This window comes from Lissotriton helveticus, chromosome 2_1, assembly GCF_964261635.1.
Source record: "Lissotriton helveticus chromosome 2_1, aLisHel1.1, whole genome shotgun sequence".
NCBI lineage: Eukaryota > Metazoa > Chordata > Amphibia > Caudata > Salamandridae > Lissotriton > Lissotriton helveticus.
In genome coordinates, this window is record NC_136059.1 from 705189331 (window position 1) to 705214066 (window position 24736).

Genomic DNA, 24736 nt, shown 5'->3' on the forward strand with positions numbered 1-24736 from the left:
GCTGCACAATCAACAAAAAATAACCAGATGGACTAGCTTTACACGTTCAGACAAAGAAAACTTTTGCAGCACAAGAATCAACAACTTAAAGCACTGTTCTAGTTATTAAAGACAAGCCTGCCGGCCGTGAAAGCCCGGAGTTGTGTTTAAAGTAAAAAATAACGAGACACGGCCTGCCGGCCGTGAATAATTAGAGGAGGAGAAATCCTTTGAAGAGCTGCTGGCGGCACCAAGCTGGGGAACAGATGGCTGGCGATTTGATGCTGTGCACGCGCTTTTTAGCTCAATGCGCTTGCGCATTGAGCTAAAAGCGCATGGGCACAGCATCAAATCGCCTGTTTGGTAAACTCTCGATAAGCCCCTATATATCTCGCCTTTAATGCGCAAGCGCATTGACAGGCGAGACCTAAAACCGCATGTCATTGCCTTTTCAGTACGGATACCTGAAATTGGGTGCACAAAATACCCTGGGTAATATCTGGGCCTTGCATTAATTCTATGTCTCTGGAAGTTTTTGCACATGATATTCCTGACTTTCAAAGAGAAGGAGAGGGTTTGACTTCTGTCTTCTGGATAGGGCTGAATGAAATGATGGTCTTTGGTTTGAGGGATTCCAGTTCTGTAGGGGTTACCGCTTGCGAATCTCGCGGTGCCGCACCTACTGCACGGTCATTTCACATAAGTGTTGCAAGGGCAGCTCTTGAAAGGGCACCAACGCTCAGCTCTGGTACACAGGTGCCAGGCAGCAGGAACGTTTTCTTACCTCCCCCCTCTTCCTGCCCCCCCCCCCCTCCTCCATTGGAGAGAGAAGACTATAGATATGAATCCAGCAGGAATACGACACAACGTGTAACCAGGAAACACGGGTTGAAGTAAGAACTTCCCCACTGGCACAACACATTGTGGTACTGGGCAAAGTGTCAAACTTTAATTTACGCACTCGACATCACCCTGCACACTGTGCGGCACGCAATACAGTGAAAACCTCCGACAACGTTCTCAGCACACCCCCACTGCGAGGTCTCGTACACAAACTGCGGGGGCAGCTCACGTGGCCAACATATGCATGGAACAATGTAATCAAAGACAATCGATTCATTGCAACGAGAATCCAACACATTCCTGATTTTTTCAGATAACTGAATCTCTAAAATAACGAAGAAATAAGAGATATTTACCAACTGCCTGCTGTCTCCGAAATGACGTGCAGAAGAGAAACCAGTAAGGGTTGCAATCGTTCAGTTTTTATTTTCGGTTTCATTTTCACAGCGCGTTTCTCTACGAAGCAGGAAGCATCATTCTATAAAACAGCGCCCTCTCGCGTCGAACTAAATCAATTGCTTGATAAGCAAGGGGCTTTCCAGCGCTTCGAACAATTAAGCATATGTGTTGTGACATGTTTTTTAAGGATGGTTTTCGCTGTGAATGGATATGGTCTACCGGATTGAAAAATAACACGATTCACCGCACGCTAGGAGTTTAGTTGCCGTGACTTACTGAAGGAAATCCACTCTGTGGAGGAGACTATCTGAAGGGCTTCACCTGTTCTCAAAATATAAGCATTTTCGGTCGAAACTTCCATTTGACAACCCAGTGCAGCCCGGGAGTTATAGTTTTGATGTGCGTCTATTGAACTTACCGACCCGATGAGCATGACCTGAAACAGAAAAACCCTGAACTTCATACTAGCTAACATACTGTGATCAACAAGGGGCAGGGTTGTATACGTGTGAAAATGTTGATGAACACGATGACATCACAGGAAATGACATTACATTAATCTTTGAACCACAGCTGCTAAGGTTGCAATTTATATATTTGAAAGTTATATGTAATGTTAGTAGCTCCCACACTGAACACTGAGACTCTGATGGTGTACAAATCATTTATTCTCATCCATAACAAGTGATCAGAGCATAAGGGCGCCGAGCGTCTACACAGGAATCGCTCCGGTCGCCAACTCCGTTTTTCCCTTTCGCGCCTTCTCCCAACACTCTGCTGCGCATGCGCGAGTCTCGCGCTCCTGTCTACAGCGTAACGCGTCACCGCGTTTACGCTAGTAGACTAGAGCGCATACTACATATCTCCCCTTTTTAACAATTAACAAATTAACTTTTTTCCAACTGTACAATATGTCCATGGTTCCCAATGTTCACTGGCTGGCGCCCATGTCTACACAACTATGGTCAATGTCCACTCATTTCAAAGTCTCTATATCGAGAGGGCATCATGACTGCCCTGCCACTACGGGTGTGTCTTACCGGCATGTTCTCTTCCACCTCTCTTTCTCCGCCTGATCTCGCTCCATCTCTCTGATTTCCACTCTGTGTTACGCCGGTCGGTGTATCATCTCCGGCTGTGGACCCAGAGCGGGGATTTCCCACCTCACAGTCCTCTCCTATTCCGTTGGGAAGAACTTCATCACCTTGCTCAGGTTGAGGCCTGTTTTCATGGGAGTCCACTTGTGTCTCTATCACCTCCAGCTTGGGCCATACAACTATCTTGTTTACTCTGGCCATGCGGTCTTGGGACCACACCCTGCCGTCGCTGAGGAGGGCTGCTCTGCCTCGCACCTCCTTGACCTGTAACGGCTGACTATATTTGCTGTCACCTTTCTTTTGTAGGGTAGGGAGTTTAACCCTGACCCACTCTCCTTCCTCCAGCTTTGTCCCTTTCGCATTTCGACGTTTGTCATAGTATGCGGAATAGATCTTCTGGGCCTTTTCTAAGTTGTGCTGAACCACCGCCGGGGACCATTTGCTAGTGATGGTCTTCTCCCTCCATACTACATTGTCCCGGGTGAACGGATGCCGTCCTCTCAGAACTTGGAATGGACTGTACCCCACAGCCGTGGGGGTGATCCTGTAGGCCCACAGCATACTCATCACTTCAGTCTCCCAGTCTCTACCCTGCGTGATGGCCGCCTGTATGGAGCCCATTAGCACGCGGTTGAACCGCTCCACTTGACCATTGCATGCAGGATGATACACTGCCGTGTGTTTAGACTCAATCCCATTCCTCCTCATAAACTTAATCCATTTGTCCGAGACAAACTGCGGGCCATTGTCACTGAGGATAGTTTTGGGAATGCCTTCTCTTAAGAACAACGTCGTCAGGAATTTCAGAATCGTGTCTGTATCCATGGATTCTTGAATATCCACCTCAGGCCATTTGGAATATTTGTCTATGACCACACACAAATACTTGTTCACTCCTTGTCTGTCCAGGACTGGCCCTAGTATGTCGATGGCCACGTTCTCCCAGGGGCCCTTTGGCGTGTCAAACTTCCCCAAGGCTGGTCGGAGTGGTCTCAGCACTTTGTCAGCGCCTTGGCATTGGCCGCACTCCCTTACTTGCCTTTCAATGTGTACATCCATGCCTGGCCACCAATACATTTGCTTGACACGTGCTTTGGTCTTTACAATACCTAGGTGGCCCTCGTGAAGTAGAGTCAGTAATCTTGGAATTAGTGAGACTGGAGGCACGACCCTCTCACCTCTGTAGATGAACACTCCCGAGTCACTCAGGGACAGTTCTTCTCTTATTTCATAGAACCTCCGTACTCCATCGGTGAGCCTCCTTTTGTCAGGCCAGCCCGACGTCAAATAACTCCTTATCTCAACCTTTTCCACATCCTGATCATAGGCAGCCGCCCATTCCTGGATACTTATTGACCTCTCATAGTCCTCCATGCTTGCCACCATCTCCTCCTTATCCAGGGCATCCTCCGGCGCCACTTCCATCGCCGCAGCCCTGCTGAGATAGTCCGCGACCCTGTTCTGTGTTCCTGGCAGGTATTCGACATCATAGGTGTAATCGAGCAGCTTCAGAGTCATTTTAGCTATTCTCGGGGTCGCCGTTTCATGACCCGAGGAAGTCAGGACTTTGATCAAGGGTTTATGATCAGTTTGAAGCTTGAATCTTGTGCCCCATACGAACTGCCGGAACCTGCCCAAAGCCCAGGTGACTGCCAGCATCTCTTTCTCAATGACGCTGTACCTTTGCTCCGTCGGAGACAACGCACGTGAAGCAAAGCTGATCGTTTCAGTAGCTCCATCATCCCTCACTTGTGCCAGAACAGCCCCTAAGCCCTTATCACTGGCATCTGTTGTCACCACGGTCTTGCCCGAGGGTACAAACCCTTGCAATGGAACAGCTTGGCTGATGCAGTCTTTGATCGTGTCAAATTCCAATTGCGCTTCTGAATCCCACTCAAACTTGGTCTTGTCTCTGATGAGTTGCCTCATTCTGTATGTCCTGGTGGCAAAGTGTCTCACAAACTTACTATAATACTCGGCCATTCCAAGGAACGACCGCACTTCCTCCTTGGAGCTGGGAGCCTTTGCATCCTTTATGGCTTTCACGTTACGTTCCTTGGGTGAAATTCCCTTCGTGCTGATCTCATGACCCAAGTATGTCACCGAGTGGGTCCCTATCTTGCATTTGCTCCATTCCGCCGTTAGCCCCTTGTTTTGCAGCACTTCCAGAACTCTTTGCAGTTTCCTGTCGTGATCACCTTTGGAAGAGCCCATCACCAGGATGTCATCCTGAAAGTACTGTACCCCCGGAATGTCCTTGAACAGTCGATGCATCAGCTTCTGAAAGACAGCCGCTGCGGATGCCAGGCCGAAGGGCATCCTCCGGAACTGGTAGCACCCAAAAGGTGTAATGAAGGCGGTGTACTTCCTGCTCGATGGATGCAGCTCAATCTGATAGTATGCAGACGTGAGATCTATGGTGGAGAAGTGAGTCACACCTTTTGTCTTGGCGAGCATCTCCTCGATTCTAGGTAGGGGAAACTTCTCCACGATGAGATTTTTGTTGAGCTCACGAAGGTCAACGCAGAGACGAACCTGTCCATTTGGCTTCTTGACCACTACCAAGGGGGATAGCCACTCCGCACTGTCCACCGGCTCTATGACGCCTTGCTCCTCCAGCCTCAGGAGTTCCTGTTGTACCGCTCCACTGGTAGACATGGGTATGTTCCTGACTTTATGCACCACTGGTACTGCGCCCTCCTTGAGGACCATTCTGTGGACGAACTTGTCCAGTTTCCCAACTGAGCCATCAAAAACTTTGGGGTATGCTGACTTCCAATCTTCATCTCTCGTGAGGGGCCACTCGTCCGTCAAGAGAATCTGCTCTTTGCCTCCCGGGTTGAGTATGATTCCCAGATCTCCTGCGTCTCTCCACCCCAGCACCGAAGGACCTCTCTCTGCTATATACAGGGTGCACGTGGCTGACCTCCCTCTGAATTCGAATATGAAGTCTCGACACCCCACTAGAGGAATGGCGTTCTCAGTGTACGAGATGGGTCTGATGTCCGGCGGCCATAGTTCTGGCCCCACCACGGGCACAAAGTCTTCTTCCCATATGGATCTTTGCACGATGGTCCAAGGAGATCCTGAATCGACGGCTACATGTACCTTCACTCCCCCTATCAGCATGTCCGTGCGAGGCTTATCTCTTCTCTTTCCCGTCACCTCTAACACTTGGTCCTCGATGCATAACACCAAATCGTCGTCTTCCAGGTCGTGCTCCCCGCTGACGTCCACTGTGGCTGCATCGACGCACTTGACCGTGGATTTCTTCCCCTTCTTGCGGCATACTTTTTCAAAATGGCCGACCAGGCCACAAAACGAGCATCTGGCGCGGAACGCGGGACAGCGTTTATCCTGCGCCGAATGTGCCGTGCTGCCACATCTATAACACGCAAACTTGCTGTCTGGACCAGGGCGGACTGTCTGCTTCCCTGTCCATCTCGAATCCTTCCTCTGATCTCCAAACACCCCTCTGGTTTTGCTGGGCTGGGTGCCTCGTCTATCTTGTTGACTAACTGTCTTGGTGCACTCTCACGTTTGGCTGCTTCTGCACCGCGTTTTGACATCTCAGCCTTTTTGACCATAGCGACAACTTCTTTAAGCGATGTCTCACTCTGCGCCCACAGTTTGTCCTGGACAGACCTGCACGTGGTGTGCATGACAATTTGGTCTTTGATATACTCCTCCTGAAGACCCCCATACTGGCACGTGATGGCCAGGCGTCGGAGCGCCGCCACATAATCATCAATCGATTCACCAACCTCCTGCTTCCTCTGTTGGAAATTGTACCTGTCTATGGAGACACAAACTGCTGGGCGGTAATGGCTGTCCAAATCATCCAGTGCATTCTTAAAGACATCTGTTTCAGTCGCTCCCCTCTCCTTGGGCACCAGGTTCTTGAACACTCTCACTCCCTCCGGGCCCAGATTGTGGAGCAACAGTCTCTTCTTCCTTTCTGGGGTGAATGCCCCTTCGTTTTCGTCTTCAAGTGCCTCGATATAGTTTTGAAAGTATTCCTTCCAATCTTCCCACTAAAGCTGTGGTTCTCCCGGTCTAGGCAGGAATGGGACGGGGGCCATCAGAGCCGACGCTTGATTCGCCATCCTGACTTCGCCTCTGGGGTCTACCACCTGGGCACCGTGTTGAATAGGTACACCGGATGCTCCTGCACTCCCTGCCGTGTTACCTTGCCCTCTGGGACTACCTGGGGTGCTGTCCCTTATAGTCTGCGTGGGGTTATCGGTCTGTGCCCCTTCCTCTGTCTCGGGGGTGATGCCTTTGGTTGCCAGGGTGCTGGCTGTGCTCTCTTTCCCTAGCCCGGCACTGACCTGGATATTGGAGCTGTATTGTAGTTATTTTCGTACTGTTCCACTACTGCCACGCCCTTTGCTCGTCCTTGTTGCTGTATTTTTTCTTCTGCTGGTTGGTGTGGGGCTGTTGTGGAGTCCCTACTCCTGACCACTGTCTTCCTGGTGTTCGTGGTCCCAGCCTCGTCGCCAATGTAATGTTAGTAGCTCCCACACTGAACACTGAGACTCTGATGGTGTACAAATCATTTATTCTCATCCATAACAAGTGATCAGAGCATAAGGGCGCCGAGCGTCTACACAGGAATCGCTCCGGTCGCCAACTCCGTTTTTCCCTTTCGCGCCTTCTCCCAACACTCTGCTGCGCATGCGCGAGTCTCACGCTCCTGTCTACAGCGTAACGCGTCACCGCGTTTACGCTAGTAGACTAGAGCGCATACTACATAATATATAGCTGGCATATGTGTGACATTTCTATGTTTGCAGGGTACTTGTGACATTAACATACCTCATGTGTGACCCTGCGAGTGAACTTAATCGCTAGCATTTGAACGAGAAAACTGATGCAATGCAGAAAGTTCCAATCCTTGTTTTGTTTTGTCTGGAAAATGGCCCTCTCTGAAGGGTCACCACAAAAGTTTTGCCTTCCTCCTCCTCTGTTTCTGACCTAGATTCTTAGGTCGAGCCTAGAATCCGCGTGCATGTGCTGCTCTGCAGGGCATGCAGTATTAGAATATGGACTTGAAGCTCCTCCCATATTTTTCATTGGCTTCTGTCTTTGTCCTTCGTAAAATGCAGGCTTCTGATTCAGTAATCAGCTTGTTAGTCCCTCTTTAGTACCACCTTGTCTTCGTTTGTAATCTCCCATGGCTACTGGCCTTTTTACTTCTGTTGTTACACAGTACGTGTTATTTAGTCTGTAAGCACTACTTTCTTTAATATGTTTTTCCTACTGCGGGCACGGCGTGCTTGTGAGAAGTTAGCCTGGCATATGATGTCCACTATTCTAGTGGGCACCTTGCACCAGTCTAAACGACCCTTATTGATGGTGGTTGTAAAGTCAATCTTATAGACAAGCTTCCTAGTGGTAGCATGGACCAGCAGTCTTAGGCTAAACTCCAAAGAGCATGTGAAGCTGTTTGTTTTACCAATTATAATCCCTTGAATACCAAATGAAAGGACACCACACAAGGTATATATCAAATATATATGTATTTATTTCTAACACAACCCCTCTGCACTCTTAATGAGGTCAGAGATCGAAGTACATCACAAGTTACTCAATTAGCAATCTATAAGTTGCACAAATACAGTTTTGCCCTGGGGGCCTCACAAACCATATACTAAGTAAGTGGTATAAGAACCACTTCAGGAATAGTGAATAGGCCTAGGGCCTAGGGAATCCCTGGGGGCCTCACAAACCATATACTAAGTAAGTGGTATAAGAACCACTTCAGGAATAGTGAATAGGCCTAGGGCCTAGGGAATCGCTGAGGCTACACTTAACAACCAAAGGATAGGAAGTAGGAGACCCACGGGACGCGCGTGCAGTGTCTAAACAGGGTCGCGAGTTACCATTGATTTATAATGGAGAACGAAGAAGTTACAAAGTTACTGTTTTAGGGCACTTCCGGATGGACTACGACAAAACCCCTTTAAACTAGAACACTTGGATAGTCAATACCCACGGGAGCACCAGAGTACTCGAATTACCTCACCCAGGGAAGCCGGGTGCATAGGTGTCTTTTCATGTCGGGTTTCGTAGATGCTTTCAATGGAGATCTGCAAAAGAAGTGCTGCAGGCGGCCAAAGGAAGAGTGACGGGTGGATCCAAGGGTGGATCGAAGAACTGAAGAACCTGAAAGCAGAGGGGACAGAGTCTGGGTCACTAGCCAGTGACCAGGAAGGAACCAGGAAGGAACCAGGCGATGTCGTGATGACATCAGGTGAAGAGGTGAAACTTGTCTCTGCAGTCACGAGGACCAGCAGGTGTCGACGACAACCAGGAGCTGGATTTGAGCTGACCCACAGAGGATCTAGTTGACTGCGGTGTCAGTATCCAGATTGGACCCAACAAGCCTTGGCAAACGCAATCCACGCAGGAAGTGAAGATTGGCTTTGAGTCAGACAAGCAAGGTCTGGGGAGCTTCTCCTTTGCAGGGAAGCTGGAACAATCCTGGAGCAACCAGGCCAGCAGTGTAAATTCAAATGAAAGTCTTCAGAGGGCTAACTAGCCAGCAGGCTAGCAACCGGGAAGACGCGTCAAGCTTAAATGCAGGAGCAGGCCCCACGCGGCACTCGTGGAGTGTGGAGGGGTGAGCTTTGGTGCCAATGGCGCTCAGGTCTGGGGCTTCTCGACCCCAATGCACAACTGTGAGTTACCTCAGGAGTAGATGCAGTTAGCAAATTGCTGGTAGTCCAGGGTGTCCTGTCCCACATCTCTCGTGTCCGCCACGGGTCTCAGCTTTGCTGTGGATATGGATCGGAGTCGGAGAAGTCTGGAAGTCCAGTTCCTGTGTCGCTGAGTCTTTGGGTTCCGGCAGGAGCGTCGACAAAGCAAACCAGCAAGTTACTGGTGGTGACTGTTTGCACAGGGTGGTCACTCCTTGACCACAAGGGAGATATCTTCAGTCTTCTAGTCGATATAGAGCGTCGAAGGTCCAAGAGTTTCGTATCAGAGTTTTGTTCCAGGATAATCTAAAGTCCTGGGGACACAGATCCTATCTTTATACTGATTTTAGGGGCTGGATTACCTGCTAGGTCCCTCCTATGGGTGGACCTGGGATGGGGGTGGTTACACCCCTTTCCCTTTGTCCAGTTTCACGCCAGAGCGGGGCTGGAGTGCCCCAGCATCTGGTTTGAACTGGGCTATGCATGGAGTACCTTGTGTGCCCCAGGCAGTGTCTGGAAAAGCATCTTTCCATTCAACAAACCCTGCCCCAATACACTATAGGCTGTCTGGTGAGGTGCTAGCACCTCCCTCGATAGGAAACCTATTGTCCAGGCCTCCCTTTCTGGAGTTTCGTCCAGCTGCAGGAGGTCAGACTCGTGTCTGTGGCAGTAGCATCCATTTTGTGTCGCTGAGGCTCTGTTTAACTTTAACCGGGTAAAGCAGTAACTACATGTCTTCTCCCTCTAGAAGGGTGGAATGCTACCCCCGCCGCCAGGACTGGCGGGGGAGGGGGGTGGTAGTATTCCAAAGTGTTTGACACCTTACACGACATGTTTTGATAAAGCCAAACCAAAGTTAGCATTAACCGCGAGGATTATATTGCACTTAAGAGTATATGGTATGGCTATATCATAGAACAGCTATAAGGAGATGGTTCTGAAAGCTGCAGAGGGGCTCAGCTCATGCTAGGGCACCCTCTCACATAAAACCAAGCATTCTGCCTCCAGGATTGTTAAGGCCTGCCATAGGAGTGACTTATATGTTACTATGTGTCTATATATAAGGTAGATATAGATATACTATAACAGCTAGTCAACAAATCAGTAAGATCAATCTCGTTAATAGAGGACAAAGCAAGCCTAGCCAACAGGGCTCATGGTTGGATAGTTATCCAAAACTATACCAGTAGCTTCTGCCAAAGCTATTTAGGAGTTGGGTTTACCAGGCGCACAAAGGAGAAGTTCTTACACGTACGGCTGGGCATACTTCATCACAAAATCATCTACCCCCATGGAAAAGGCCCCAAGTGACAATGAACTGCCGAATATGCGGGAACGCAAAAGAGGACATCCTGCACTTAATATGCACCTGCAAAGGTCTGGACAAAGAGCGCAGATATCATCTAAAACCATCCCTAAATAAGCTAGGAATAAGAACATGCCGGCAGGCGGTCAAGGCTTGCTTTGATGGAAAAAACATTCAACTAGCAAGCCATCTTGTCAAATTCTTGAAGATAGCGGAAATGAAACAAGTATGACAGAAGGCAGGCAATGGATGAAGCAAACCCAAAGGGGCAAAGAAAATCTAACTACCTACTCAGTATGGGCAAGGTACAGCCACCCAAATGCAAGCCAGCATACAATAAAATCGTAGAAGCTGATCGCTACGAACTAAAAGACTCCCTCGAATATCAATCTTTTATGTACCAAGCCTACATTACAGCGCGGCTTAAAACCAGAAGCAAGACTTTTAACACAGCCACCTTAGGCTATATAAGGGACTCACTCTATTTTTTAATCCATGCCCAGTGTGAAAGAAGTGTAAATCTCTGTAGAAAGTTCTATTTGCCACACAAAGCTATTATTATTTTATATCTTTTTTTTAACAATTGTATTTAAAAAATGTATTATATGCTACTCTTTGCAATGGTTTTAATTAACTGAGCAATAAAGATGTACTTACTATATCTAAGTAAGGGGTGATTACACCACCTTACCCAAGCTGAGTGATCAGCCTGTGGTGTCAGTTTGGATGGCCAGCCAGGGGTGGCATACTACATGCTGCAGCCCCTGGTAGGCCTTGGATGCACCTATGCCCTGGGTCCCACCCTCGTCGCCAGTGTAATGAAAGCCAAGGAAACCCTCCAGAATAACAATGAAAACGAAATCCAATTAAATCGGTAAGCAGATCCTTTAATGTGCAGCCAGATGAACAGCGTACAATTTGAATGCCGTTTAACCGCTCGGCAATCCTATTTAAGAAACACATTCACATTCAAGCAACAACACAGACACGCGACACTAACCTACATGCCCGCCACAACATTCAAAGAACAACATACAGACACGTGGCATAAATCTACATACACACCGCACGCGAACACAACACGCGACATACACACATTCAAACCATTACACGATGCTTATTGTTTGTGAATGACGCGCGTGCGTTCCCGCGCGTCATTTCAAACAATAACCATATACTACACTACCCTATACAGGGGCTCACAGAGGTGACCCAATACCCATTCAGGTATGTACCTAAAGTACATGGTATCAATTTAGAGAGAGAACAGCTGGGCTGTGGGTCTGATTAGCAGGCCCACAGCCACACTAAAGTCGAAAAACCAGAGAATCACACCAAAAAGTGGGGGTGAGCATAAGAAGCAGACCCTACTCTCCCACAGTGCTTTCCTGCAACATTCAGCACACCATACGTGCTTTCACTTTCCAAGCTGCCCGTCCCTTGTTTTAAATATTTGTGGACATACTCTGCCAGCGCTGCGCCTGTTCCGGAGACCGGTATCTACACCACTAAAGCGATTTTGTTTATGTAGACAGGCCTTCAAAAGGGGTTCCATTACAATATAGTCCAAGTGCATGATGTAATTTCATTGTTTGTTATTTGGGCCTCAAGAAGGAACATTTCACTATGTGGCAACAGACCTTTGATCTCTTATTGGGCATCTTCCTGGGGTCTTTGCAGAAGGAATCCTGTTTCATTTACTCCTTACTTTACAAAGCCATTCACAGGCTCTTCAACATCTCTTCTGGCAGAAAAAGCTGCCTCTGCCTTCTTTCACATGCAGGTGCCCACAGGAAGCCACAAGATATAAAGTATTAGGCAAGTAGGACCCAACCTACCTCTGTTAAGCGGGCCTAACTGGGTCCCTGTATGCGGTCGGCACTCCATCATGGTCAGCCTGAACTTTTGACTTTCTTTCATTCCAGCATGACCAGATAACCCACATAAGTGCTGTTAGAAATGGGGTTTCTGGTGGCAGAGGAATGTACCCTGTCCAAGCAGGAACAACCACTCTAGTCAGGTTAAACTAGATACACATTAAAAGATAACCTGCTCTCGCCCGCTGGTGGCCTGGCTCAGAGCAGTCTAGCTTATCTAAAGAGGCAATATGTAAAGTATTTGTGCAACATACACACACAGAAACACAATGAATACACCACAAAAATACTCCACACAGAGTTAGACAAATATATTATATTTTTATGAGTAAACAAAGATCAAAACAACACAAATACAATAAGTAGAATCTAAGTTATGATTTTTTAAAGAATAAATAAAAAAGTAGTTCTTAGAAGCAAATAAAGCGTGGGGTCCTTAAAGTGACACTGAACTTGACTGTAAATCCAAAATTCAGGCCAACCACGATAGAGGTCAGGCAGGCTACAGGACTCACCCGGGTCCTGCTAAAAAAGTACCTTCGATGGAGCAAGTGATGACATAGAAGAGTGGCTGCATCAGTTCCAATCCGCACAGGCAATGAAGGCTTCATCGACAAACTCCTTTCCAATACAGGCACTACATCATATTTGAGTCGCTCTGTCCGTCGCCACCGAGCCACATAGTCTGTCGAAGCAATGCATTGATCAGCTCTTGCTTCACCGTAGAAGGGCAATGCATTAGTTCCAATTGGTGCTAAGTCATCACTGTGTCGATTTTGATGGTTCTGGACAGCAGAAATCACCTTTCAAGGGCCCAGGACCTAATTGGCACCACTTGGCAGGACATAACTCACAGATGGCAGAGTTATGTTGTGTTATGTTAAAATCTTTTTTATAGCGCGCGGCTGCCTCATCAAAAAGGCTTCCTGGTGCTGATAGCAGTGAAATGAAAAGTAAGGGATTAGGCCGTGGAAAAGAGAAGGATCTTGGCAGCCTTGCAGAAAGACATCAAGTTATCCAGACAGCGCATCTGCGTCTGCAAGGAATTCCACAATTTAGCTGGCAAGCAGCGAAAAGATCGTCCGCCCGCTCAGGGACGCTTCATACGCGTGACCATAACTAGATGTTGCCCCGCTGATCGAAGTTGGCGCATAGCTACATAGGATACCAGAAGATTGGACAGAATCTCAGGGGAAGAACATTTTAACATTTTAAAAGTCAAGCACAAGGTTTTAAATTCAATCCTTTTGATCAAAGGTAGCCAATGAAGGGGACCCCATAATGAGGACCAAGCATGATTAGTACATGTGTTGCATTGAGCCTTGATAAGCAAAAGCTTGTCGCGAAAGTATGATAGCTTATGCCTGTTTGACTGGGCAGAGTGCCTGGCACCTGGCACCGTCCAGGCACAGATGCGGGCAGATGGCTTGCCTTTGGCGCGCCTCCAGCGTGCAGATGGGCTTGCCTTTGGCGCGCCTTCGGTACACCAGCGGCGCGTCCGTCCTGCGGCATACATCAAGTAGCCCACAACTGGCTCCTTCCGGCTAGCGTCTGATTGGCCAAGGTGAGCCAATCAGTGCTAAGCATCAGCCATAGGCAGAAGCATGAGGCATCTGGTTAAATATTAAAGTGCAAGTTGCTTTAGTAGTGCATAACAGTAACACAGTACATAAATATTAAAAGCTTTAGAGCTAGAGCGACATCGCAGTGTGCAAATGTGTGGAACACGGCCCTCCCAGGACCTAAAACTAGCCTTTAATGCTTTTAGGCAATGAGAATATCTGGCGGCAGATGGGACATCTGCCCTGCGGCATGCATCAAATAGCTGCAGGAGTAGGACTCTTTAAAAATTATCGCAATGCCCCCTGTTATTGACCCTGTTTTGTTGTCTCATAGCATAGCCCTGAGGTAATGCCAACCACGACTCGGCCACAGAGTACTGTGCCAGCCAGGTTTCTGTTAAAAACAGCACACCCGGAGATTCCCCTAATAATAGCTCAAACACCTCTGCATGATGTTTGACCAGAGATGGACAATTCAAGCTGAGGAACCTAAACTCAGAGATATGCGGAGGTGGAGCTCAGGTTAGAACACCCACCCTTATTTTGAGTGTGCATTGTTTACAGTTAAGGGGACCCCATAATATGGACCAAGCATGATTAGTACATGTGTTGCATTGAGCCTTGATAAGCAAAAGCTTGTTGCGAAAGTATGATAGCTAATGCCTGTTTGAATGGGCAGAGTGCCTGGCACCTGGCGCCGTTCAGGCACAGACGCGGGCAGATGGCTTGCCTTTGGTGCGCCTCCGGCGTGCAGATGGGCTTGCCTTTGGTGGGCCTTCGGCACACCTGCGGCGCGTCTGTGCTGCGGCATACATCAAGTAGCCGGGGGGCAACAACTGGCTCCTTCCGGCTAGCGTCTGATTGGCCAAGGTGAGCCAATCAGTGCTAAGCATCAGCCGTAGGCAGAAGCATAAGGCTTCTGGTTAAATATTAAACTGCAAGTTGCTTTAATAGTGCATAACAGTAACACAGTACATAAACATTAAAAGCTTTAGCGCTACAGCGACATCGCAATGTGCAAATGTGTAGAACACGACCCTCCTAGTACCTACAACTAGCCTCCAATGATTTTAGGCAATGAGAATACCTGGCAGAAGATGGCACGTCTGCGCTGTGGCATGCATCAAGTAGCTAGGGGGCAACAACTGGCTTCTCCCGGCTAGTGTCTGATTGGCCAAGGTGAGCCAATCAACCCTAAGCATCAGCCGTAGTTGGAAGTATGTGGTATCTTGATGTAATCCTCTGGAATCTAGAACACCGCTGTGTTTGGGATTCCAGAGGAGACAGTTAAGACCCAGGCCATTAGATTAGACGTGTGCTTACTTCTCTTATGAAATAAAGCAATCCAACTTACCTTAAGCGTGTGGATTATCATAATTACCTTACTGGCGACGATCGGAAAAATCAACGATGTGCCTGGAGTCCTGCTGAACGCAGATCGTGTCACTGTCACATTATAAAGGACCCAAGCTTCAAGAGATGTTCCGGTGAGCTGTTGGTGTTGTCCTGAGGTGTTCTGTGAAAACCTCAAGTCCAGGGAACATCCGGTGAGAGTTTGGGCAGTTTTTGTTACTATTAAAGAAAACGGAGCATCAGTCAAGTGCGCATGTCATTTAAGAAAAGCGCATGACGTTGGAGCGTTCACGCTTACAGTGGCCATACCTTGGGATGATTTAACAAAACTTGGCGGCCATTTTAATTCACGCAAAGTTTGGGATAAAAACACGTAACGTGAGGAGGAGGAGCCTAGCTCGCGGACGTAATGGCCGCCTTTTAGCTCGGCTCCGTCGACCCTCCGGCTAACTTCGACTATCCTGTCATATATCCTGCACTGCGACGCTACTTCCATACAGAATTCGAACTTTGAACACCCACTCTTACTCACCGTCTGATCCGGAGGTCCCTGGGTGCTGTGGATCCGCAGCTGTGCTCTCGGTGAGATTGGGGCCTCCGGGCGCTCGGGACCGGGACCTCGCCTGCGGGACCCGACCGGCGGAGAAGAGATTCCTGCGGGACCCGACCGGCGGAGAAGAGATTGCCGGCCCCGGCCGCGAAAGTGAGCCACTGATGGGAACCGTTGTGCGTGTGCCCCGGAGATCCTGAACCGGCCCGATGACTGGGCCGTGCGGCTGGAGGGGGACGAGCTGTGTTGGGGGCTGACCGCGTGAAGGGGTCCCTTCGCCTTTGTCCTGTCCGGCGGTCCTGGACCCCGCGCCTGGCTCTCGCCTGTGGGGCCTGCCGCTGTTCGGAGAGGATCCCCCCCCATCGGGCGCTCTCCCATCCTGTGCCGGTGAGGCCGTTGTTGGGAGCCTCCGGGGGTCTGTAAAGTCCTACATTTGGGAACTGTTTGGGGGCCCACGGTGGAGTGTGGGGCGGCGAAACTCACAAGATGGCTGCCGACAACGTGGGGGACACTCCGCTCTGCACCGATGCTCCTTGCCGGCCGCATTGTGCAGAGGCCTGGGTGTGTACTCGAGCGCCCACGCCCGGAGATGTCCTGGACGCCTTGATGTCATTGTATGCTGTCTTGGCCCCCGGTGCCTCTGCTGACCCCGTGTGGCTCGCCGCCATTTTGGGCCGCTGCTCTTTCATGCACCCCTATCGTCCTGATGCCGCCATTGCTTCACCCCCTTCGACTGCGCCAGGAGTTGCTGTTGTTGTTCTTCGGCCGCTGGATGGGCCGGTGACTTTTGACCCTCTGCTTCCTCGTCGCCTGGATTCCGAGGACTTCCACACGCCGCGGAGATCTGCTCCTTCCCGGGTGCCTGGGACTCATGGTGGGCCGCTGTTTGCTCCCGCTTTGTTGGATTCGAACTTTTGTTCTGGAGGGATACCTTTGTACTGTCGATCTGCGCACCTGGACTCCGGCTTGCCTTTGCTTGCCTTGTCGTTACTGCTACAATTGACTTGCTTAATTGACTTTTTGTATTCCCTCCGTACGAAAGCTCTACCTGCTTTATATCATTATCGTGACTCTGGACTACGCTATGATTATTTTTTGCTGGGTGGTCCGCTCCACATTATCCTTGATTGGGTTGGTTTCGTGATCAGGAAGGGTTGGGGGTGAGTTGCACGACATGATAGTTTGCTGGTCTACCGGCCCGTTGCATTGATGTCTGTATTCCCGACATGGGGAAACGTTACGATCTCTCCCTCCTCCCCCTCCCTGTGGTTCTTGCTGTATGTGAAGGTGTAGTACTGATTTGATATTTATTCATTTGTGGGGAGGGTCGTGGCCGAATGTGTTTGTTCATATCCTCTGGCTCCTCCCTCACACTTTATTTTTTGTTTTGTATTTCATCTCCTTCTCTTTTTGTCTTCTTCCTTTACTTTTCTTTCACTATATTTCGGGTTTCGGATTAGGGCGACAGGCACGCTGTTTGGAGGGTAGGCCGTAGCCTTCTGCAGGGGTGCGGGGTGGGACGGGTGGGTGGGGTCTTTCAGATGTTTTCTTTCGGTTCTATGGCCCTTTTCTATCCCTTTATAGCGGTGCCGCTTCTGTCCTCGCTTCTCAGGCTTGGGTGGGTTGGGGTCTATTGCTTTGCCACTTTTCTCGGTTTCGATGCTTCGTTGCGATTGCCATACCCTTCTTTTCGCCAGCTACCACTTTCTTCTGTACTATTAGCCACGGGTTGCTTGGCCCGGGGTGGCGCCCGTCTCGCACGATTGTGTTTCACTTTTATTTTTCTTTATTTTGTTCTTCTCCCTTCCTTTCCCTCCCCTTTTTCTGTCCTTTTTTGGTTTCCTCCCCCTAGTTTCCTTCCTATTTTTCCCCCCCTTCCCTTCTCCCCCCCTTCCCCCCCCCCTTCCCCCTTTTTCCCAGGCTCGTATTGTGAGAAGTGGGCTTGATTCGTAAATTTTTCCGTTCCCCTTGCCTCCGTTAGCGTGTTATTGGGTGGGGGTCATTAGATCTTGGTAGCACTTGTATGCTTCTCCACTACATTTTGCGTCTGTTTTGTGCTATGGTCGTATCATGCCCTTACATCCTCTTCCCCCCTCCTCCTCTCGTTCTGGCATGGGTATAATCCTGTTTCTGGGTTTTTCCGTATTTGTGAGTCAGCCATGAGCCTTGTCCCCTCATTATAAAATAGACCTCATTGATCCTGATGTTGGGCCGTTATTGCTGCTTATCCCATTTCTAGCATTGTTCGATTATGTTTGCTTGCCTGCCACCTGGCCTCGTGTTGCCTCTTTTGCCTCTTGATTGTCTTTGATTTGTGGCCGGCCGGATTGGTTGTAGGCCCGTACATGTTTATCCTAATGATGCAAATAAAGGTCTTCAAAAAAAAAAAACCACGTAACGTGGCGGACATCTTAAAGATCATTTAAAGTGTAAAGTTTATTGCGGTGAGACACAATTTACGATATACACGTTGCATGAACTGGATGACATTGGGAACTTCTTTGGTGTCAATTTCAGCGCTGTAGGAGTAATATTGTGATAAAAAACATCGTATTAACTGGATGACCATAAATATTTGTCGTTCAAGAGAAAACAATGCTTGTGATCTAGTGCCACAATATATATATAAAAAAAAACAAGGATTGTGAATTAAATAAACCTTTGAATTCATTTATTTGCATCCAAAGTTAACAACAATAATTTGGAAGTGCACAACATATACATCGCTGATGTGCACAGCTGAGTTGAAACATGATAATTATATAATTCATTTAAATATTGTTGTTTAATACAACTTTATGATAATAAGAATTATATTCATGAAATATTTTCTACATAAAAAGATTTTTTAACGTTGCATCTTGTGTTGTGTTAAAATACTGCTTTCAAACAACAAAATGTATTCAGCGGAATTTTTATTTTTATTTTTTTATTGTTATTAATCAATATCATTGACATTTTCAATGGAGAGCTTCAACGCTCCTGCACCTTTTCTGCCATCACCTGGGGAACCTATTTTGGATTGGAAACGTTGAAAAGAAGGATTTGAAGCCTATATTGAAGCCATAGGTGGAGATGATTACACATATAAACGGAAATTAGCAATTTTAAAACACTGTCTTGGCGCAGAAGGAAGACACATTTTAAGTCATCTTCTACCTAGTACCAACCACACATCATCGTCTGATGGTGACACTGATGTATTTGAAGAGGCTATTAAGCAAATGGATAAGCGTTACATAACAAAAGTCAATGAGGTTGTATCTCGTCATACATTTCTCAGCAGAGGCCAACTAGTCAATGAATCTATAGATTATTTTGTAAATGATTTGAGAATTTTGGCCTCAAAATGTAATTATTCTACTTTTCACGATCAGATGTTAAGGGACCAAATGGTACACAAGGTTGTTGATGTTAAACTTCGAGAAAAACTCTTAGCTGCGGAGGATCTAACATTAGACAAATCTTTAGACATTGCTCATCGTTTTGAAGACATGAAACTTGATTTAAAAGAACTTGCTGAACAAAAAATCTCCGAGATCAATGCAGTTAAAGAGGGTATTCCTGAAGAATCAGCTTCTAGCCGAGTGAAATATAAAAGCCAAAGTGTTCAAGAAAAAAAAGAATATATATGTTTTAAATGTGGTATTCCAGGTCATTTGGCTAACGGCAAGAAATGTCCAGCTTTGGGTCAAGTGTGTAGATATTGTAAATTAAAACGACATTACACAAGAATGTGCAGAAATAAGAACAAGTTCAAAAATAGAAGTTTTGATCGTAAAGGTCAAAATGATGAAAGTGTAAAGGAAGTTAGAAGTGATATTGATTATGAGGAATTTCTTTTAGCTGTCTTTGAGGTTAATGGTAATGTCAAAGATGCACCTTATTGTACAGTTGTTATTGGAGGTAAAGATGTAAGAATCATAACTGATTCTGGAGCCAGACACACACTTACTGGAGAAGAATGGTTAAAAGAATTTCCCGACGTGTACTTATCTCCTCCTGACATAAGTTTAGTTGGGTATGGTAGGAAACCCATAGATGTTTTAGGATTTTTCACAACCACTTTAAGTTTCAAAAGCAAAACTATTTTGTCTAAAGTATATGTGGCGAAGGATGGTTCTTGTCTTTTGGGATGGCCTCAACAACGAGATTTGATGATCACTCTAGACCCCAATCACCCAGATCAGGTTCTTGGGTATTCAGATTTGCTTTTACATGTTGAATCTGATCCAGTATCGGAGTGGGAAAAGAGATTCCCTAGTATATTTTCATCTTCAAAATTGGGTCATCTGAAAAAATTTGTACATAAAATCATTCTGAAACAAGATGCTGTACCCAAAGTTCATAAAGTTAGAAATGTCCCGTTGCATCTAAGACAAGCTGTTAAAAGCGAACTTCAAAGACTGTGTGATCTTGATTTAATTGAAGAAATAGAATCTTCGGAGTGGTTATCTCCCGTTGTAGTCGCCCACAAACCTAATGGTAAGGTTAGATTATGTGTTGATTTAAGAGATATAAACAACAGTGTGTGGGTCAACAGACATCCATTGGCAAATATTAGTGAGATCTTTACGAAGTTGAAAGGAGCATCAATATTTTCAAGCATTGATTTATCTAATGCCTACCACCATATTGCACTGCACGAAGATAGCAAACATCTCACTTCATTTATTATGTCAGAAGGTGCATTTAGATACAAAAGAAAGCCCTTTGGTTTAATTTTGGCATCATCAGTTTTTCAAAGGGTAATGCACAATTTATTTAAAACATTGAAAATGTTCTATATTTTCAAGACGATATTTTGATTTTTGCTTCTGATAACGTCTGAACACACTAACATTCTACACAAAGTTTTGTGCATTTTACAAGACAATGGGCTGACACTTACAAAAGAAAAATTTAAATTTGGTGTATCATCTGTTGACTATTTAGGTCATTCTATAGACAAATTTGGCATTTCTCCAAAACAGAATTTGATTAGAGCGATTGAATTAGCTCCTGATCCAGAGAATAAAGACCAACTCAGATCCTTTTTAGGACTTGCTGAATATTACGCAAAGTGTATCCCATTATTTTCAGACAAGACTGTATATATGAGAAACCTAATGAAAAAAAACACATCATTTTTGTGGGATGATAATTGTGTAAATGAATTCAGAGAATTAAAAAAGTGTATCTCTTCTGCACCTGCATTAGCAACATTTGACACGAGATATGATTCAATTATTGTATCTGATGCAAGTAATGTTGGTATTGGTGCAGTTTTGAGGCAAAATCAAAAAGGTCATTTAGTCACTATTGGATTTGCATCTAGACCACTAAGAGGTGCAGAATGCCAATATTCTACTTTAGAAAAGGAAACGCTTGCATGTTGGTGGGGCATTGAATATTTTCGAAAATATGTATATGGTACTGTTTTCAAAGTTAGGTCAGATCATTGACCTTTGGTCGATTTGTTTACAACAAAAGGATGCGGTAAAGCCACATCAAGAATTGCAAGATGGCAAAACAAACTACAGGACTTTCATTTCAAAGAAGAATATATACTTGGGTTAAGAAATATCTTGGCAGATTGTCTATCAAGATTACCTATACCTGATGACAAGGTTGTTGAGGAAGATAATGATTTAGAAAACGTTATTTCTATTTGTGAGGTTTCTAATGGATGCATACAAGAGAAGGAATGGAAATTGTCTTGTGGAAACGATAATATTCTCAAAGAAGTTGTTAAATATGTCAAATCTTCATGGCCCAGAAAGATACATTTGTCTGAAAATCTTCTTCCTTTTTATCAGGTTGCTCATGAGTTGTCATTTACAACAATGTATTCTAGACATGGCTCACGAAGGTCATGCAGGTATGAATAGCATGAAAAGAAGGATTAGGAGTGAATTTTGGTGGCCAGCTATGGACAAAGCTATTGAACGTAAAGTTAGAGATTGCATGGAATGCTGTTTGAGTGATAAATCTCAGAAGGCTATTTCTTATGAACATTTTCCGATATCTAGGCCTTGTCGTGTGTGGCAATGTGTTTCTTTGGACATTGTGGGTCCATGTGCTTTAATAAGAATTCCGTGTATGCCATCATACTCATTGATCAAATGTCGCAGTGCCTGAAGTAAAAATTGTTTCCAATATTACTTCAAAAGTAGTGATACAATTTTTAAATGAAGTCTTTGAAAGAGAAAGTTTTCCTGAGTCAATCATAACTGATAATGGTGTACAATTTGTATCCACTGAGATGAAGGATTTTCTGGAATGTCATGGCATTATTCATAAACGTGCTTCTGTTTATTGTCCACAGAGTAACGGAATTGTGGAAAGGTGGATCAGAGTGTTTAAAGAAGGATTATAATTGGCGTTGTAAAATGGAAAGGATTGTAAACAAACGATTAATGAAGTTCTGTCGTGCTACAGGAATACTCCTAGGAGTATGGGTGATATATCTCCTTTTGAAAAAAGGAGAGGAAGGAAAAGTGTAACTAATATGAGTCAAACTTGGATGAGAGATTTATTAGTTGACAATGATGACAAACGTATCAACAAAAAGAGAGGTTCTGTCCAGGACTGTCAGGATAAGGCCATTCCTGTCAAGATCAATGATTGGGTACGTGTAAAGAAAGGTAGATTTGTCAGATCAGGAGAATCTCGGTTTTCTGATCCGTTGAAAGTGGTACGTGTTGGTCGACAGGTAGTAGAATTATCTGATGGAAATGTGTGGAGTTTGTCCAAAGTAATTAGGATTCCTCAGTGGTTATGGCCTGGAGAAAGGTCAAATGATTATAATATCTCTGGTTTGTCCAAATCTACTAATAGTAGGAAAAATTGGAGAAAGTTCACCACTCCACATTGTGAAACTTCACATAACCAACATGTACAAAGAACACGTCAACGTCCTGTGAGGTACAAGGATTATTATGTTGACAAGTGACATCGTCTGTAATTATTCTTATGTTCCAACTAATTTTATGTACATATGAACAATGATGAATTTATAATGGTATTACATATGGTACTACTGCTTTCTTGTCTGTAGTTTTAGGTTACATATATATGTTGCGTATGTTTATATGTTATATTTTACTATACAAATATGAAATGTATTCTCTTGTTAAATTATTTATTTATTTATATATTATTATTATTCTTTTGTTTTACAATTAGCTTATTTCTTAAAGTATTTACGAAGGGGAATGTGTGGTATCTTGATGTAATCCTCTGGAACCTAGAACACAGCTGTGTTTGGGATTCCAGAGGAGACAGTTAAGACCGAGGCCATTAGATTAGACGTGCGCTTACTTCTCTTGTGAAATAAAGCAATTGAACTTACATTAAAGTACAATGCTTCTGGTTAAAAATTAAAATGCAAGTTGCTTTAGTAGTGCACAAAAGTAATACAGTACATCAAAGATAAAAAGCTTTAGCGCTACAGCGACTTCGCCTTGTGCTAATGCGTAGAACACGGCCCTCCCAGGACCTAAAACTAGCCTCCAATGCTTTTAGGCAATGAGAATACCTGGCAGAAGACAATAGAAATATCTTTCTATTGTGATCTAAAAGCTTTAATTGCAGCCCTTTGCAATCTCAAAATAGCCACTGTCAGGCCAATATCAAAAGCCTCCTGTAGGAATTAAAAAATGAAGTCTGGGACATAATTAATTTGTAAGAATTCCCTTGATAGGCACCGTTTACAAAACAAGAACTTGTGATGTTCATATGCTGTTCTTATAGAGTCTTTCCTCCAGGTTGACCATTTCAGATGAGATATAAAAATCAAACTTAAGAAAGGATTCTGTAGAAGGCAAGATATCAGAATTAAAAATTCTTATGCTATTGCAAATTTCCTCAGTAGAGGAAACCATGACTTCCGAGGCTGCAAGCACTGTTCATTTGCATTTTCAATAACCTTTTTGGGATTAACTAAATGGGATGGTATGCGTACAACAAGTTCTTTGGCCAAAGGTTCAGTCGGGCATATATCCACATTGCCCCTGCCTCCAGAAACCTTGAAAAGAAACCAGGATAAAGATTTTAATGATGACTCATATCTATGAAAATGGGTTATTAGTTGGGGAGTATTTGAGTATGACACTCCTCCCACATAGCCTTCAAGTATGCAGATATGAAGATTGTGCTCCTATCTGAGTGGACCCCCTTGGGGAACATTACCCTAGCAAAAATGCCAAGCAGGGTCCTGGCAACTACAGGTTCAGTCACCATACTCAGAGGGACTGCTTCTGGGTATATAGTGGCACGATCCACTACTACCAGGATGAACCTGAGGGTGGCTTAGAATGTAGGGGCAGAGCAATGGCTTGACGGGTTGCACAACAGATTGCTTTCACTTGTTTAGGCTTCTGGTACCAATAGAATTAGTTCAGTAACCTCTCCAATGTCTTCATCTACCCCAGGTGTGCAAGTAGGGGTATATCATGAGCCCTATAGGACATGGGTAATATCAGCCTCCAGGTTGCTCCAGGTTTAGGTTTCCTAGCCTCACTGTGCTGGACACCTTCCTTTCAGTAGGTCCTGTGGGTCTCAGTGGTCTCCCCTTCCTCCTGTGCCTCAGCCTGGTGCTGCAGAGTGTTCAGGACAGGTTCATCCCAGATCGAAGGCTTCAGGACTTTCTCCTCTGGGTCAGACTCCTTTTGGGCTTTGGTAAGTGTTGTGGTTCTTTCTACATCCGTGCCCTTCCCTCTAGCAGCAGGGACCTGGGCCACCATTCCAGACTCCAAGTTCCTGACTCTACTTATGGGCTGTCTGGCGCCTTGTCACCACACAGACAAATTTGGGCCGGCCCATAATTTTAGCATTGGTCCTTTCAACTTCTATGCAAACAGAATTGAGATCACTGCACAACAGAAATCCCACTGGGATGGCAGGACATACAGCTGCCGTCTTTGGGCCAGCCTTCACCCTACTCCAAGGTGACAATCGCCACAGGATAGAACCTCATTGTCAATGGTGACAACCCTATGGAGAACGTCTGGAATGATCTTCTCTGTGGAAATCAGCTTGTCCATTACAATAATCATGCTGCTCCCCCAGAGCCTCTATATGGGTCTT

General features: G+C 45.8%; 1 protein-coding gene across 1 annotated transcript in view; it reads right to left on the reverse strand.

Annotated features, from left to right (window-relative positions):
• Positions 1-1297, reverse strand: part of ERAP1 (endoplasmic reticulum aminopeptidase 1) — a 530688-nt gene extending 529391 nt beyond the window's left edge. Inside the window, exon 1 of the mRNA XM_078675432.1 lies at positions 1179-1297. The gene's annotated coding sequence lies outside the window, so the exon portion shown is untranslated. The remainder of the gene's footprint in view (positions 1-1178) is intronic.
• Between the last annotated feature and the right edge of the window lie 23439 nt (positions 1298-24736).